We start from the raw sequence: 14,881 nt of genomic DNA on the forward strand, positions 1-14,881 counted from the left end.
TATAGTATCTTTAAATGGCAAGGAACAATGTGTTTCAGGATTTGGTGTTATCAAGATATTTTTTTCTTACAATAAAAATGTTCAAGACCTAGAGAAAGACTGTCCTTGTTAGCTGAGTTCTAAAAACCTTGTTTTTTCCTGGATTAATTCTGCTATTGACTTGAAGTAACATCCCAAGAAGACAAATGCAAGCAGTCAGTGGTTAATACAGAATTCAGTTCTTAGATACTCTGAGAGTAGAAATTCAAAAGCAGAGGACAGAGAAGATAAATCTGCAATTAATAAATCTACATGGATATTCAAAATATTGGGTTAAATTAACTGGGCCAAATTTAACTTGAACTGCCCTGATTCTCTAGGAGAATGCTTATCATCCTGGAGTATTTTTAAAAATCAAATGATGCAATACACATTTTTGGAACACCTACTAAGTTATCCTAAAGATAGGAGCTATATGTTAAATCGTTTCCATTGTTATTTATCAACTCTGACTTGCTTTATCAATTAAACAAAAAAATTCAGGGGGCTTCCATGGTGGCTCAGTGGTAAAGAATCTGCCTGCCAATGCAGGAGACACAGGTTTGATCCCTGATCTGGGAGGATCCCAGATGCTTCGGAATAACTAAGCGCAGGCACCACAGCTATTGAGCCTGATCTCCGGAGCCGAGGAGCTGCAGGTACTGAGCCTTTGTGCCCTAGAGCCCACGCTCAGCAAGAGAAGCCACCGCAATGAGAAGCCCTCACGCCACAGCCAGAGAGTGGCTCCCACTCGCTGCAGCTGGAGGAAGCTCTCACAGCAACGAAGACCCAGCACAGCCAAAAGTAAACAAAATAAATGAGTAAAATTATGAAACAAACAAACAAAACATCGGACTTCCCTGTGGTCCTGTGGCTAAGACTTCGTGTTCCGTGGGCAGGGGGCCTGGGTTCGATTCCTGGTCAGGGAACTAGATCCTACATACCACAACTAAGACCCAGCACAGCCGAATGAAAATATATTTTAAAAAGTATGTTTTTAATCTCTGTTACATTCAAGGTATTTAAGGGAGTAAAAAAATGGTTTGGGCTTTTTGGGTTTCACTCAAAATTATGATGCCACCTGGCTTGTTTTGCCTTTATATAAAAACTTGACTTTTGTGCTTTTAGCCACAATACTAATACACAAGAAAATTAACAGTGGTTTCCTTGGAGGAATTTGGGAAGAGGAGGAGATTCCATGTTTATTTATTTATTTTTTTAGCTTTACTTTTCCACGGGAATTAGTAAACTAAGGCCCATTGCCCAAAAATACAAGTACTTGTTTTTAAAAGTAAGATTTATGGAGAAGGAAATGGCAACCCACTCCAGTATTCTTGCCTGGAAAAGTCCATGGACAGAGGAGCTTGTCGGGGTGCAGTCCATGGGGTCACATGACCAAGCATGTGTGCATGAGGGTGGAGGGTGATGGGTTGGTAGCAATAAACTGGTAGAACTAAATAAGATAAAATAAGGTTTATTTCAAGGAGTAAGAGATAAACTGGGAGACTGGGCTTGACACACACACACACACACACACACACATATATATATATATATACACACGCTGCTGCTGCTAAGTCACTTCAGTCGTGTCCGACTCTATGCGACCCCATAGACGGCCTCCTACCAGGCTCCTCTGTCCCTGGGATTCTCCAGGCAAGAACACTGGAGTGGGTTGCCATTTCCTTCTCCAATGCATGAAAGTGAAAAGTGAAAGTGAAGTCACTCAGTTGTGTCCAACTCTTAGCAACCTCATGGACTGCAGCCTACCAGGCTCCTCCGTCCATGGGATTTTCCAGGCAAGAGTACTGGAGTGGGGTGCCATCGCCTTCTCCGATATATACACTGTGCTGTACTTAATCATTCAGTCCTGTCTACTCACTGGACTGTGGCCCACCAGGCTCCTCTGTCCATGGGATTTTTAGGCAAGAATACTGGAGCGGGTTGCAATTTCTTCCTCCAGGGGATCTTCCTGACCCAAGAATCGAACCAGAGTCTCCATCTGCTGAGCTACTGAGAAAGTCCCATATATACAATACTACTGTATATAAAATAGGTAATTGCTATACACCTGAACTAACACAAATTCTTAAAGAGATGGGAATACCAGACCACATTACCTTACTCCTGAGAAATCTGTATGCAGGTCAAGAAACAACAGTTAGAACCAGACATGGAACAACAGACTGGTTCCAAATCGGGAAAGGAGTATGTCAAGGCTGTATATTGTCACCCTGCTTATCGAACTTACATGCAGAGTACATCATGATAAACACTGGGCTGGAAGAAACACAAGCTGGAATCAAGATTGCTGGGAGAAATATCAACAACCTCAGATATGCAGATGACACCACCCTTATGGCAGAAAGAAAAAAAGAACTGAAGAGTCTCTTGATGAAAGTGAAAGAAGAAAGTGAAAAAGTTGGCTGAAAACTCAGCATTCAAAAAACTAAGATTATGGCATCCAGTCCCATCACTTCATGGCAAATACATGGGGAAACAATGGAAACAGGGATAAACTTCATTTTCTTGGGCTCCAAAAATCACTGCAGATGGTGACCGCAGCCATGAAATTAAAAGACACTTACTCCTTGAAAGAAAAGTTATGACCAACCTAGACAGCATATTAAAAAGCAGTGACATTACTTTGCCAACAAAGAAGGCCTGTCTAGTCAAAGCTATGGTTTTTCCAGTGGTCATGTATGGATGTGAGAGTCGGACTGTGAAGAAAGCTGAGTGCCGAAGATTTGATGCTTTTGAACTGTGGTGTTGGAGAAAACTCTTGAGAGTCCCTTGGACTGCAAGGAGATCCAACCAGTCCACCCTAAAGGAAATCAGTCCTGAATATTCATTGGAAGGACTGATGCTAAAGCTGACTCCAATACTTTGGCCACCTGATGCGAAGAACTGACTCATTGGAAAAGACCTGAGGCTGGGAAAGATTGACAGTGGAAGGAGAAGGAGACAGCAGAGGATGAGATGGTTGGATGGCATCACTGACTTAATGGACATGAGTTTGAGCAAACTCCAGGAGTTGGTGATGGACAAGGAAGCCTGGCATACGTAAGAGTTGGACACGACTGAGTAGCTGAACTGAACTGAACACAAATTGTAAACGAACTAAACTCCAGTAAATTGTTTTAAATTCCCATATTAAAAAATTAAATTTTGGCCTCCCTGGTGGCTCAGTGGTAAAGAATCCGCCTGCCACTGCAGGAGACATGGGTTCAATCCCTGATGCGAGAAGATCCCACTTGCCTCAGAACAGTTGGACCCTTGTACCAAAACTATTGAGGCTGTGCTCTAGAGCCCGTGCTCTGAAACAAGAGAATCTACCACAATGAGAAGCCCAAGAGGCCTGTGCATGGCAAATGAAAATAGCCCCTGCTCGCCAAAACTAGGGAAAAGCCCTGGCAGCGATGGAGACCCAGCTCAGCCAAAGAGGAATATAAATAAATAAAATTATTTTAAAAAGTTAGATTTTGTTGGGACACAGCATTCATTCATATGTGTGTTATCTATGGCTACTTGCAGCAGATGAAGGCAAAATTAATAGCTGCAATAGAGACCAGAGGTCACATACAGGGCCCGCAAAGCCAAAAATACTTACCAAGTACTTACTCAGCCCTTAATGGAAAATGTGTCGATTCCTGCTGTACTGTTTGAATTTTTTCTGTGCATATAATAATTTTATCATGTGCATATAATACTGTAATAATAACATCCGGAGGAAACACATAGCAAAACCATATAGCATTAGCGCAGAGCTCCAGGGAACCTGAGATGAGAAGGCAGAGAACCCAGGCCTCTTGAGTCTTGGTTGGTGGTAGGGGGTCCAAGGGCCCCTTATCTGAGACCTTCAGCCTAGTACCATTTTTCTTGGTTGCCTCCTCCAGGGTACAATGGACTCCCAGGTTCTGCCAGGGCTGGCACTATGGAAAACCTCTTTTGTCCCCTTTTCCCCCGGGGTCACCAGAACTTCTCTAGCACTTTCTGATCCACATTATACAGGTCACCCCAAAGCAAGTTCTCAGAGTATGGTCCCAGCGCCTTCAGCATCACCATCCCAGGAAAGACTGTTTTTTAAGAACTCCCCTCTTTGAGGTGTTCAGTTCAGTCACTCAGTCGTGTCTGACTCTTTGCAACCCCATGAATCGCAGCATGCCAGGCCTCCCTGTCCATCACCAACTCCCGGAGTTCACCCAAACTCTTGTCCATCGAGTCAGTGATGCCATCCAGCCATCTCATCCCCTGTCATCCCCTTCTCCTCCTGCCCTCAATCCTTCCCAGCATCAGAGTCTTTTCCAATGAGTCAACTCTTCGCATGAGGTGGCCAAAGTACTGGAGTTTCTAATTAATTCAGGTGGAGCTTTAGCATCAGTCCTTCCAAAGAACACCCAGGACTGGTCTCCTTCAGGATGGACTGGTTGGATCTCCTTGCAGTCCAAGGGACTCTCAAGAGTCTTCTCCAACACCACAGTTCAAAAGCATCAATTCTTTGGCGCTCAGCTTTCTTCACAGTCCAACTCTCACATCCATACGTGACCACTGGGAAAACCGTGGCCTTGACTGGACGGGCCTTAGTGTAGTTCTCCATGCACCTTTCATGTGCTCACTGCTGCGCCAGGTCTCTGTTTCTGCACACGGGCCCTCTCTAGCTGTGGTGAGCCGTGGCTGCTCTTCGTCCTGGTGCTCAGGCTGCTTGCTGCGGAGCACAGGCTCTAGGCTCACGGGCACGGGCTTGGTTTCCCCACGGCATGTGCAAGCTTCCTGGGCCAGGGATGGAACCCATATCCACTGCATTGGCAGGTGGATTCTTAACCACCGGACCACCGGGAACTCCTTCTAGGTGTATCATTAATTCAGGTGTATTCGGCGATTTGTACAACCATCACTGTGGCCAATTTTGAATATTTTAATTTCTCCCCCCAAATCCTCTACCCACTGGGGCTTCCCAGGTGGCCCTAAGTGGTAAAGAACCTGCCTGCGAATGCAGGAGACATAAATGACGCAGGTTCGATCTCTCCTCCCTGGAGGAGGACATAGCAACCCACTCCAGTATGCTTGCCTGCAACCCACTCCAGTATGCTTGCCTGGAGAATCCCATGGACAGAGGAGCCTGGTGGGCTATGGTCCATAGCGTCACAAATGATTGGATACAGCTGAAGTGACTTAGCACGCACGCACTAAGTCCATAGTTCCTGTCCCCACAGACTTTGGCAACCACTAATCTGCTTTCTGTCTCTATGGATAAACTTATTCTGAACATTTTGCATAAATGGAATCAGAAAATATGTGGCCTTTTGTGTCTGGCTTATTTCACTCAGCATATTATCTTCAAGGTTCATCAAGATAGCGTGTGTCAGTGTGTAGGTCCTTTTTCTGGCTGAATAATATTCCATTGCAGGATGTACAACTTTTATTTCTCTATTCATCTGTTCATAGGTATTTTGAGTTACTTCCAGAAGCTAAACCTTGACCCTTTATTGGGCCAGTTCTTGGACCAGTTAACCTCCTCTTCTGTCTTCGCTTGCTCATCTGTAAAATGGGGTAATGGCTCCAGGTCGTAGGCAGGGCCAGGACTCGCCTACACAGCCCCTTTGTTTGAAATAGAAGTGCCCCTCTTGGCAGACACTTGTCTCATCACAGGGCAGTGTGCACAGACAGAGCCTTTGTTACCAGAAGCAAGATTGGCCAGAGGTTCTTGGGCTGGGTTTTACACCCTACCCTCACCTTTTTCAAAAATGTCCAGTGCTTTGATTTTAGCTTCATAGTTTCCATTAACAATGCCATTGTCCAAGTCATTTAAGTCAGCTTCTATTTTCTCCCACCCCCTTCAGTGAGCTTTTGTTAAATACTTGTCCTATAGTTGGATTCATTTGTTACTGTCTGCATTTCGTCTTTGGACAACCCCCCCCCCAACCCCTGCCAATATCCCTCTTGACTTTTAACACAATTTGTGTGCATTAAGTTCACTCTAGATACTTCCCTGGTGGTCCAGTGGCTAAGACTCCGTGTTTCAACTGCCTGGGGGGCCCAGATTCCACCCCTGGTCACGAAACTAGATCCCATATGCCACAATCAAGACCCAGCACAGCCATGCTCCAAATAGATTACGTTCATTCCTTGTGAGGTTCTATCGGTTTTGCAAATGCATAGGGACGAGTATCCCCCTCCCCCACTATCAAAATGAGCATCTTAAAAATTCCTCTGCCGCCCCCGCCCCCGCCCCAGCCCCCGCCCCGCTGTCGACTTTCTCCCTTCTCCCTGACCCTCCCCCTTCTCGCTTCTCTCTGACCCTGCCCAACTCTGATCCCTTGCCTCACACTTGGTGCTATGCACGCACTGGACAACTGCAAGCACAGCTCTCTGCTCATGGGGTTGTTAGGACACGTAGATGAATTCGTGAGAAGCACTCAGGACAGGCTGCACAATCCCCGTGGCTCAGCAGTAAAGAATTCGCCTACAATGCATGAGACGCAGGAGATGCGGGTTCAATGGAGCAACTAAGCCCTGGTGCCAGAACGCCCTATAGCCCGTGTGCTCTACAAGAGAGAAGCCACTGCAAGGAAGCAAGGAAGCCACTGCAAGGAAGAGACACAACTAGAACCCACCTGCAGCAGCGAAGACCCAGCACAGCCAAAAAATAACATTAATTATATACCTAGGAGAGTTGTGCAGTAAGTAGACTATATCTCACTAAAGCTGTTATTTCAAACAAAACAAGACACAAAAGATTTCCACTGTTGCAGCTTTAACCCCACTCCATAGGAGGTCACATCAGCTTGCTCTGACTCAGGCAGGCCTGTCAAATTTCAAAACCCACATCCCAGAAATTCCTAGATTAATACTCCGCCACTGAACTAATACAAACAGCCATTATTTAGCCTGGCCGCCCCTGCGCCAGCTACTTCCCTTACTTTTTTTTTTTAACTTACTTTTCAAATTTTCCTTTGTGATTGCACACATGTGGGATCTTAGTTCCCAGACCAGGGATCAAACCTGTTAAACCCAGGTCCTTTGCATTGACCACTGGACCATCAGGGAAGTCCTGTTACTTTTTCTACTTTTAACTCCATTTTTCACACTAGCTGGGTAGGGTGGATTCCAGGCTCCCATATTTTCTGGGCAGGTTGTGTTCCTGAAGACTCGGCAACATTTATAAAGCTTAATCATTCAAGATTACCCTTGACAATGGAAGGCGGGTATTTCTGTTTACCTGCTCAGATGGGGTCGGAGTATAGACACACTAAGTGTTCTTCAGGCCTCTTGGTCCTATGAGCCTTGAGATTACTGGAGCCTTAAATAAATGTGGGGGTCAAAGGAATCTGGTCTTCCCTGCTGGCTCAGTGTTAAAGAATCCACCTCCCAATGCAGGAGACTTGGGTTCACTTCCTGGTCTGGAAAGATCCCCTGGAGAAGGAAATGGCAACCCACTCCAGTATTCTTGCCTGGGAAATCTCACGGACAGAGGAACTGGCCAGCTACAGTCCATGGGGTTGCAAAAGATTTGGACACAACTTAGGGCCTAAACAACAACAACATACAATTGGTACTACTTCACGTGAGGACAAAAACTGAGGTTTGACCCATATTTTTAAGTCATTGATTCAGATTTGAAAAACGACAACCCTAAAAGATGATTATTTTATGTAGAGGTTGGCAGTAGTTTGTCCAAAGTCACACAGCAAGTGTTAGGACCAGGATTCTAAGTCTGTCTACACTCTGAAGCTGGGGCTCCACCGCTTGGTTGACTTAGTTGCTCCCAATGCAGGGGACTCAGGTTGGATCCCTGCTTAGGGAACTAGATCCCAGGGGACCCAACCAAAGATTCTGAAGATCCTGCATGCCACAATTGAGACCCATCGCAGCCAAATGAAGAAATAAACATTAAAAAGACAAACCCACCTGCTGAGTTTAAAGTGGGTAGCCCTGATGGGATCCAGTTTGGCAAGCAAAGTATTCAAATAACTATTCTCAAAGGGACATGGTATTCCTTCTTTGAAGTATTTAGTCTTGGGAGGAATTTGTTAAAACTTTAAATTCATTACAAACTTAAGTTTCTAAAACCTGTAGCAGTTTGGTTTTGAGTAAAAGCTTTCGGGTTTTCCTTTGAGCATCTGTGAGCCACAGGGCAGAACTCAATCAGCTCTGCGTCCTCCCCTTCCTGAACCTGCCCCTGCATGTGTTCAAAGTGGAGAATCCTGCTGCCATCAATCTCACTGAGCTACAGTCAAGTTCAAAAGCGACGAAGCAGGGGTTGGCAGACTATAGCCTGTGGGCCACATTTTTCTGGTCTACTTCCTGTTTTTGTATAGCCCCAAAAGGGAAGAATGGTTTTTACGTTTTTTGTCAATGGTTGAGAGAAAAGGATCAGTGTAAAATAGTATTTTGAAAAATTATGAAACTTCACATTTCAGTATCCATTAATAAGGTTTATTGGAACAGGGCCACAGCCATTCATTTATTGCCTGTGGTTCTTAGGGTAGCACACTGGAGTGGTTGAGACAGATTGAGTGGTCCAAACTATTTAACATCTGAAACTTTACCAAAAAAAAAGAAGACCGCAGATGCAGAATGCTCTGGGTAAAATGGCACTTACCATGTAAATTGTTCTTGTTATCGTTTAGTTGCTAAGTTGTATGCAACCCCATGGACTATAGCCCACCAGGCTTCTCTGTCCATGGGATTTCCCAGGCAAGAATACCTGAGTGGGCTGTCATTTCCTTCTCCAGGGGATCTTCCTAATCCAAGAATCGAATCTACATGTCTTACATAGGCAGGTTGGTTCTTTACCACTGAGCCACCAGGGAAAGTGAAAGAAAGTGAAGTCGCTCAGTCGTGTCTGACTCTTTGCAACCCCATGGATTGTAGCCTACTAGGCTCCTCCCTCCATGGGATTCTCCAGGCAAGAGTACTGGAGTGGGTTGCCATTTCTTTCTCCAGGGGATCTTCCTGACCCAGGGATCGAACCTGGGTCTCCTGCATTCCAGGCAGACGCTTTAACCTCTGAGCTACCAGGGAAGCTTGAGCCACCAGGGAAGCTTGAGCCACCAGGGAAGCCTGCCATATAAATATCAACTACTATTTATTCTTCTTTATCAACCATTTTCCTAATACACACACACCAATCTTTTTCTTAACTTGTATTTTAAATTAATTAGATTTATTTGCAAGCATTCATTTTCTTCTAGAAGACTACTTTTCAAAATATTTTGTTGGGAATTCCCTGACAGTCCAGTGGTTAGGACTCTGCACTTTCACTGCCAAAGGCATGGTTCAATCCCTGGTCAGGGAACTCAGATCCTGAAATCTGAGCAGTGCAGCCAAATTAAAACAAAAACAACTATTCATGTTAAGCCAACAAATGACGAATAGGGAAAAAATACTCATGAAATAAACAAACAAAAATCATTGTTGTTAAGTCAATGAATAGAGAAAAAATAGTCATGACATAGACGAAGGATGGAAATCCTTCTTGCAGAAAAGAATATTTTTCAATAAAAACAAAGTTTTATTGATTAATTTGGTCATAAAACCAAATAGTAAATAATGAACAAACAGAAGGTAGCCAACCTAGTTACTAGCAAGGAAATCTAAATTAAAGCAAGGTACTTTTTCACCCAGCAAATTGGCCATAGTTAAAAACTTAAAAGATGAATAGCCAGTGATGGAGATGATTCACGAAAATGGACTTCTATTGCAGATGGGATGTTATCCTGGGTAATAATTTTTTGGCTTTTAGGACCTAAGTTCTGCAACCAAGGACTGAACCCAGGTCCCAGCAGTGAAAACACCAAGTCCTAATCACTGGACCGCTAGGGAATCCCCATGAATAATAAATTTTAAGTGTTTAAAATTTTTCAGTTTAAAATGTCTTTAAGTTTAAAAAACATAGGTTTGAAACAAACGAAAGGAATCTTTTTTCCATTATTTTTTCAACAAATGTTTCAGTGAGCATCAAATGAGTGCCAGGCCATGGGAAAGAATTTACATTTGATACATTTGGAATGGAGAAGCCATTGAAGTGTTTCAGACAGGGAAGAGCATGGTCAGATTTACACTTTTAAAAATATCTCTGGCTGCTGGAGGAGATTTGGCCCTGGAGCAGGGAGACCGCAGGTGGCAGAGGATGAGATGGTTAGATAGCATCACCGACTCTATGGACATGAGTTTGAGCGAACTCTGGGAGATGGTGAAGGACAGGGGAGCCTGGCGTGCTACAGTTCATGAGGTCGCAAAGAGTCAGACACAACTTAGCGGCTGAGCAACAGCAATAACAACAGAGAGACCAGTTAGCAGGCTTTGGCAATCATCATTTAAATATTATTTATATTTAATAAATATACTTCATTTAACTCAATTATATCCAAGCTTATCTTGTTTTCTTTTTGGCCACAGTATACAGCTTGTAGGACTTTAGTTCCCCAACTCGGGTGTGAACCTGGGTCCCGTCAGTGAAAGAGACAGGAGTCCTAACCACTGAGTCACCTAGGAAGTCCCTCCAAGTTTATCACTTCAATATGTAATTGACATAAAAAAATTAATAATGGGACACTTTACATACATCATTTTTCTCGGTAAACCTTCAAAATCTGGCCTATATTTCACATTTACAACGTATCTCAATTTAGATGTCAAAATTTCACTGGGAAATACTTGATGTCCATTCAGATTTCAAAAAATTTAACCTTGAAAAAGTAGAGTCAAAATGTTATCAAGAACAGTTTAAATGGTATTTCTATGTATTTTCAAATTTCCTTTGAAGATAATATCAATATTCAAAAGTAGAACTATATAACCAAGTTATTGCAAAAACACTTAAAATTTCTTCAGTAACAGAATCAAGCATCAGTTCTTAAACTTGAATTAATTCAAATTAAATTCAATTAGATGTTCAGCTCCTCAGTGGCACTATTTGTATTTCAAAGGCCCAGCTGCCAGCGGGGCTGGTGGCTGCTGTTCTGGGCAGCCCTGATATAGAACATTTCCATCATGGCAGAAAGTTTGGCTCGAAGCACAGGGTTAGAGGGTTATTACGAGGATTAATCGAATTCATGGGTTTAGTTGGGCTTCCTTGGTGGCTCAGTGGTAAAGAATCCACCTGCCAATTCAGGAGCCATGAGTTCGATCCCTAGGCCGGGAAGATGTCCTGGAGAAGAAAATGGCAACCAACCCACTCCAGTATTCTTGCCTGGGAAACCCCATGGACTGAGGAGCCTGGCGGGCTACCGTCTCTGAGGTCACAAATGAGCTGGACACAACTTAGTGACTAAATTACAACAACAACAAAGAGTTTAGTTAGCACTGTGCATGTCCAGCTCTCAAGAGTGCTGAGTACCATGCAGGTATTTCACTGGGACAACCTCCAGGTAGCCCAGTCTTCCTAGAGGGGTGAAGCCCAAGTCTGTCCATCATATGCCTTATCCTCTCTTCCCACCTGGAACTCTATTCTGCCTCCTAACAGCTCCTAATGAGTTCCCTGCCTCTGTCCATCCCTGCCTGCCCAAGTTCAGGCCAATGTTCCTTCTCACCCTCCTGTTCATCTCTTTGACTTTCTTTCCCCTCTACCCTCCCAGGGCGCCCCCAGTTTCCCAGGCCCATCCATCCAGACACTCCCATGTCTAAGCCACTCCTCCCACCATAGCCAGAGTCATCCTTTCAAAATGTGATGGGATAACTCCCTTAAGAACCTTCTAGATCCCACCTTGCTTTATCTGGACCCTCCCTGCCTGCCTTTCCACCTCATTTTAAATCTGAAGGCCTCAAGGACTTTCTGGAGATGCCCATCCACGTCCCTCCAACATTTGCCCCAGGTGACATCATTCACTTTCTTTAAAAAAAAAAAAAAAAGGGTTTTTATTTCATATTGGCTGAGGGGGAGCGGTGAGGGGCTTCTCAAATGGAACTAGTGGTAAAGAACCCGCTTGCCAATGCAAGAGACACAAGCGACGCAGGTTTGATCCCTGGGTCAGAAAGATCCCCTGGAGGAGGGCATGGCAACCCACTCCAGAATTCTTGCCTGGAGAATCCCATGGACAGAGGAGCCTGGAGGGCTACAGAAAGGTTGCAAAAGAGTTGGACATGACTTAGCACTCACACAGGCGTAGCGGATTAACAATGCTGCCATAGTTTCAGGAGAACAGAGAAGGGACTCACCCATACATAATCATGTATCCATTCTCCCCCAAATTCCCCTCCCATCCAGGTTGGCACGTAACATTGGGTAGATTCCATGTGCTATACAGTAAGTCCTTGTTAGTTATCCATTTTAAATATAGCAGTGTGTATAGTTCAGTTCAGTTGCTCAGTCCTGTCCGATTCTTTGCAAACCCATGCACTGCAGCACACCAGGCCTCCCTGTCCATTGCCAACTCCCGGAGTTTACTCAAACTCATGTCCATGGAGTCCGTGATGCCATCCAACCATCTCATCTTCTGTCATCCCCTTCTCCTGCTGCCTTCAATCTTTCCCAGCATCAGGATCTTTTCAAATGAGTTAGTTCCTCCCATCAGGTGGCCAAAGTATTGGAGCTTCAGCTTCAGCATCAGTCCTTCCAGTGAATATTCAGGACTGATTGCCTTTAGGACGGACTGGTTGGATCTCCTTGCAGTCCAAGGGGCCCTCAAGAGTCTTCTCCAATACCACAGTTCAAAAGAATCAATTCTTCGGCGCTCAGCTTTCTTTATAGTCCAACTCTCACGTCCATACATGACCACTGGAAAAACCACAGCTTTGACTAGACAGACCTTTGTTGGTAAAGTAATGTCTTCACTTTTTAATATGCTGTCTAGGTTGGTCATAACTTTCCTTCCATGGAGAAAGCGTCTTTTAATTTCATGGCTGCGGTCACCATCTGCAGTGATTTTGGAGCCCCCCAAAATACAGTCTGTCACTGTTTCCATTGTTTCCCCATCTATTTGCCTTGAAGTGATGGGACCACATGCCATGATCTTAGTTTTCTGAATGTTGAGTTTTAAGTCAACTTTTTTACTTTCCTCTTTCACTTTCACCAAGAGGCTCTTAAGTTCTTCACTTTCTGCCATAAGGGTGGTGTCATCTGCATATCTGAGGTTATTGATATTTCTCCCAGCAATCTTGATTCCAGCTTGTGCTTCCTCCAGACCAGCGTTTCTCATGATGTACTCTGCATATAAGGTAAATAAGCAGGGTGACAATATACAGCTTTGACGTATTCCTTTCGCTGTTTGGAACCAGTCTGTTGTTCCATGTGCAGTTCTAACTGTTGCTTCCTGACCTGCATACAGATTTCTCAAGAGGCAGGTCAGGTGGTCTGGTATTCCCGTCTCTTTACGAATTTTCCAGAGTTTGTTGTGGTCTACACAGTCAGAGGCTTTGGTATAGTCAACAAACCAGAAGTAGATGTTTTTCTGGAACTCTCTTGCTTTTTCGATGATCCAATGGATGTTGGCAATTAGATCTCTGGTTCCTCTGCCTTTTCTAAATCCAGCTTGAACATCTGGAAGTTCATGGTTCACATACTGTTTAAGCCTGGCTTGGAGAATTTTGAGCATCACATTACTTTACTAGCGTGTGAGATGAGTGCAATTGTGTAGTAGTTTGAGCATTTTTTGGCATTGCCTTTCTTTGGGATTGGAATGGAAACTGACCTTTTCCAGTCCTGTGGCCACTGCTGAGTTTTACAAATTTATTGGCATATTGAGTGCAGCACTTTCACAGCATCATCTTTTAGGATTTGAAATAGCTCAACTGGAATTCCATCACCTCCACTAGCTTTGTTCATAGTGATGCTTCCTAAGGCCCACTTGACTTCGCATTCCAGGATGTCTGGCTCTAGGTGAGTGATCACACCATTGTGATTGCCTGGGTCATGAAGATCTTTTTTGTATAGCTCTTCTGTATATTCTTGCCACCTCTTCTTAATATGAAGACCTACAAGACCTTCTAGAACTAACACCCCAAAAAGATGTCCTTTTCATCATAGGGGACTGGAATGCAAAAGTAGAAAGTCAAGAAAACACCTGGAGTAACAGGCAAATTTGGCCTTGGAGTACAGAATGAAGCAGGGCAAAGGCTAATAGAGTTTTACCAAGAGAACGCACTGGTCATTGCAAACCCATCTTCCAACAACACAAGAGAAGACTCTACACATGGACATCACTGGACTCTACACATGGTCAACACCGAAATCAGATTGATTATATTATTTGCAGATAAAGATGGAGAAGTTCTATATAGTCAGCAAAAACAAGACCAGGAGCTGACTGTGGCTCAGATCATGAACTCCTTATTGCTAAATTCAGACTTAAATTGAAGAAAGTAGTGGTCTAAAAAACCACTAGACCATTCAGGTATGACCTAAATCAAATCCCTTACAATTATACAGTGGAAGTGACAAATAGATTCAAGGGATTAGATCTGATAGACAGAGTGCCTGAAGAACTATGGATGGAGGTTCCTGACATTGTACAGGAGGCAGGGATCAAGACCATCCCCAAGAAAAAGAAATGCAAAAACGCAAAATGGTTGTCTGAGGAGGCCTTACAAGTAGCTTAGAAAAGAAGAGAAGGGAAAGGCAAAGGAGAAAAGCAAAGATATCCATCTGAACGCAGAGTTCCAAAGAACAGTAAGGAGAGGTGAGAAAGACTTTCTCAGCGATCAATGCAAAGAAATAGAGGAAAACAACAGAATGGGAAAGTCTAGCGATCTCTTCAAGAAAATTAGAGATACCAAGGGAACATTTCATGCAAAGATGGGCACAATAAAGGACAGACATGGCATGGGTCTAACAGAAGCAGAAGATATTAAGAAGAGGTGTATACATGGGCATCCCAAACTCCCTATCACTTCTCCCCATCCTTTACCCTAGCAACCCATAAGT

At 44.0% G+C, this 14,881-nt stretch overlaps 1 non-coding gene across 1 annotated transcript; it reads right to left on the reverse strand.

The window, feature by feature from the left end:
• Positions 8,970 to 9,042, reverse strand: TRNAS-GGA. Its single transcript has one exon. It is a non-coding gene; the product is annotated as a tRNA-Ser (tRNA).

Source organism: Capra hircus, chromosome 25, assembly GCF_001704415.2.
Source record: "Capra hircus breed San Clemente chromosome 25, ASM170441v1, whole genome shotgun sequence".
Lineage (NCBI taxonomy): Eukaryota > Metazoa > Chordata > Mammalia > Artiodactyla > Bovidae > Capra > Capra hircus.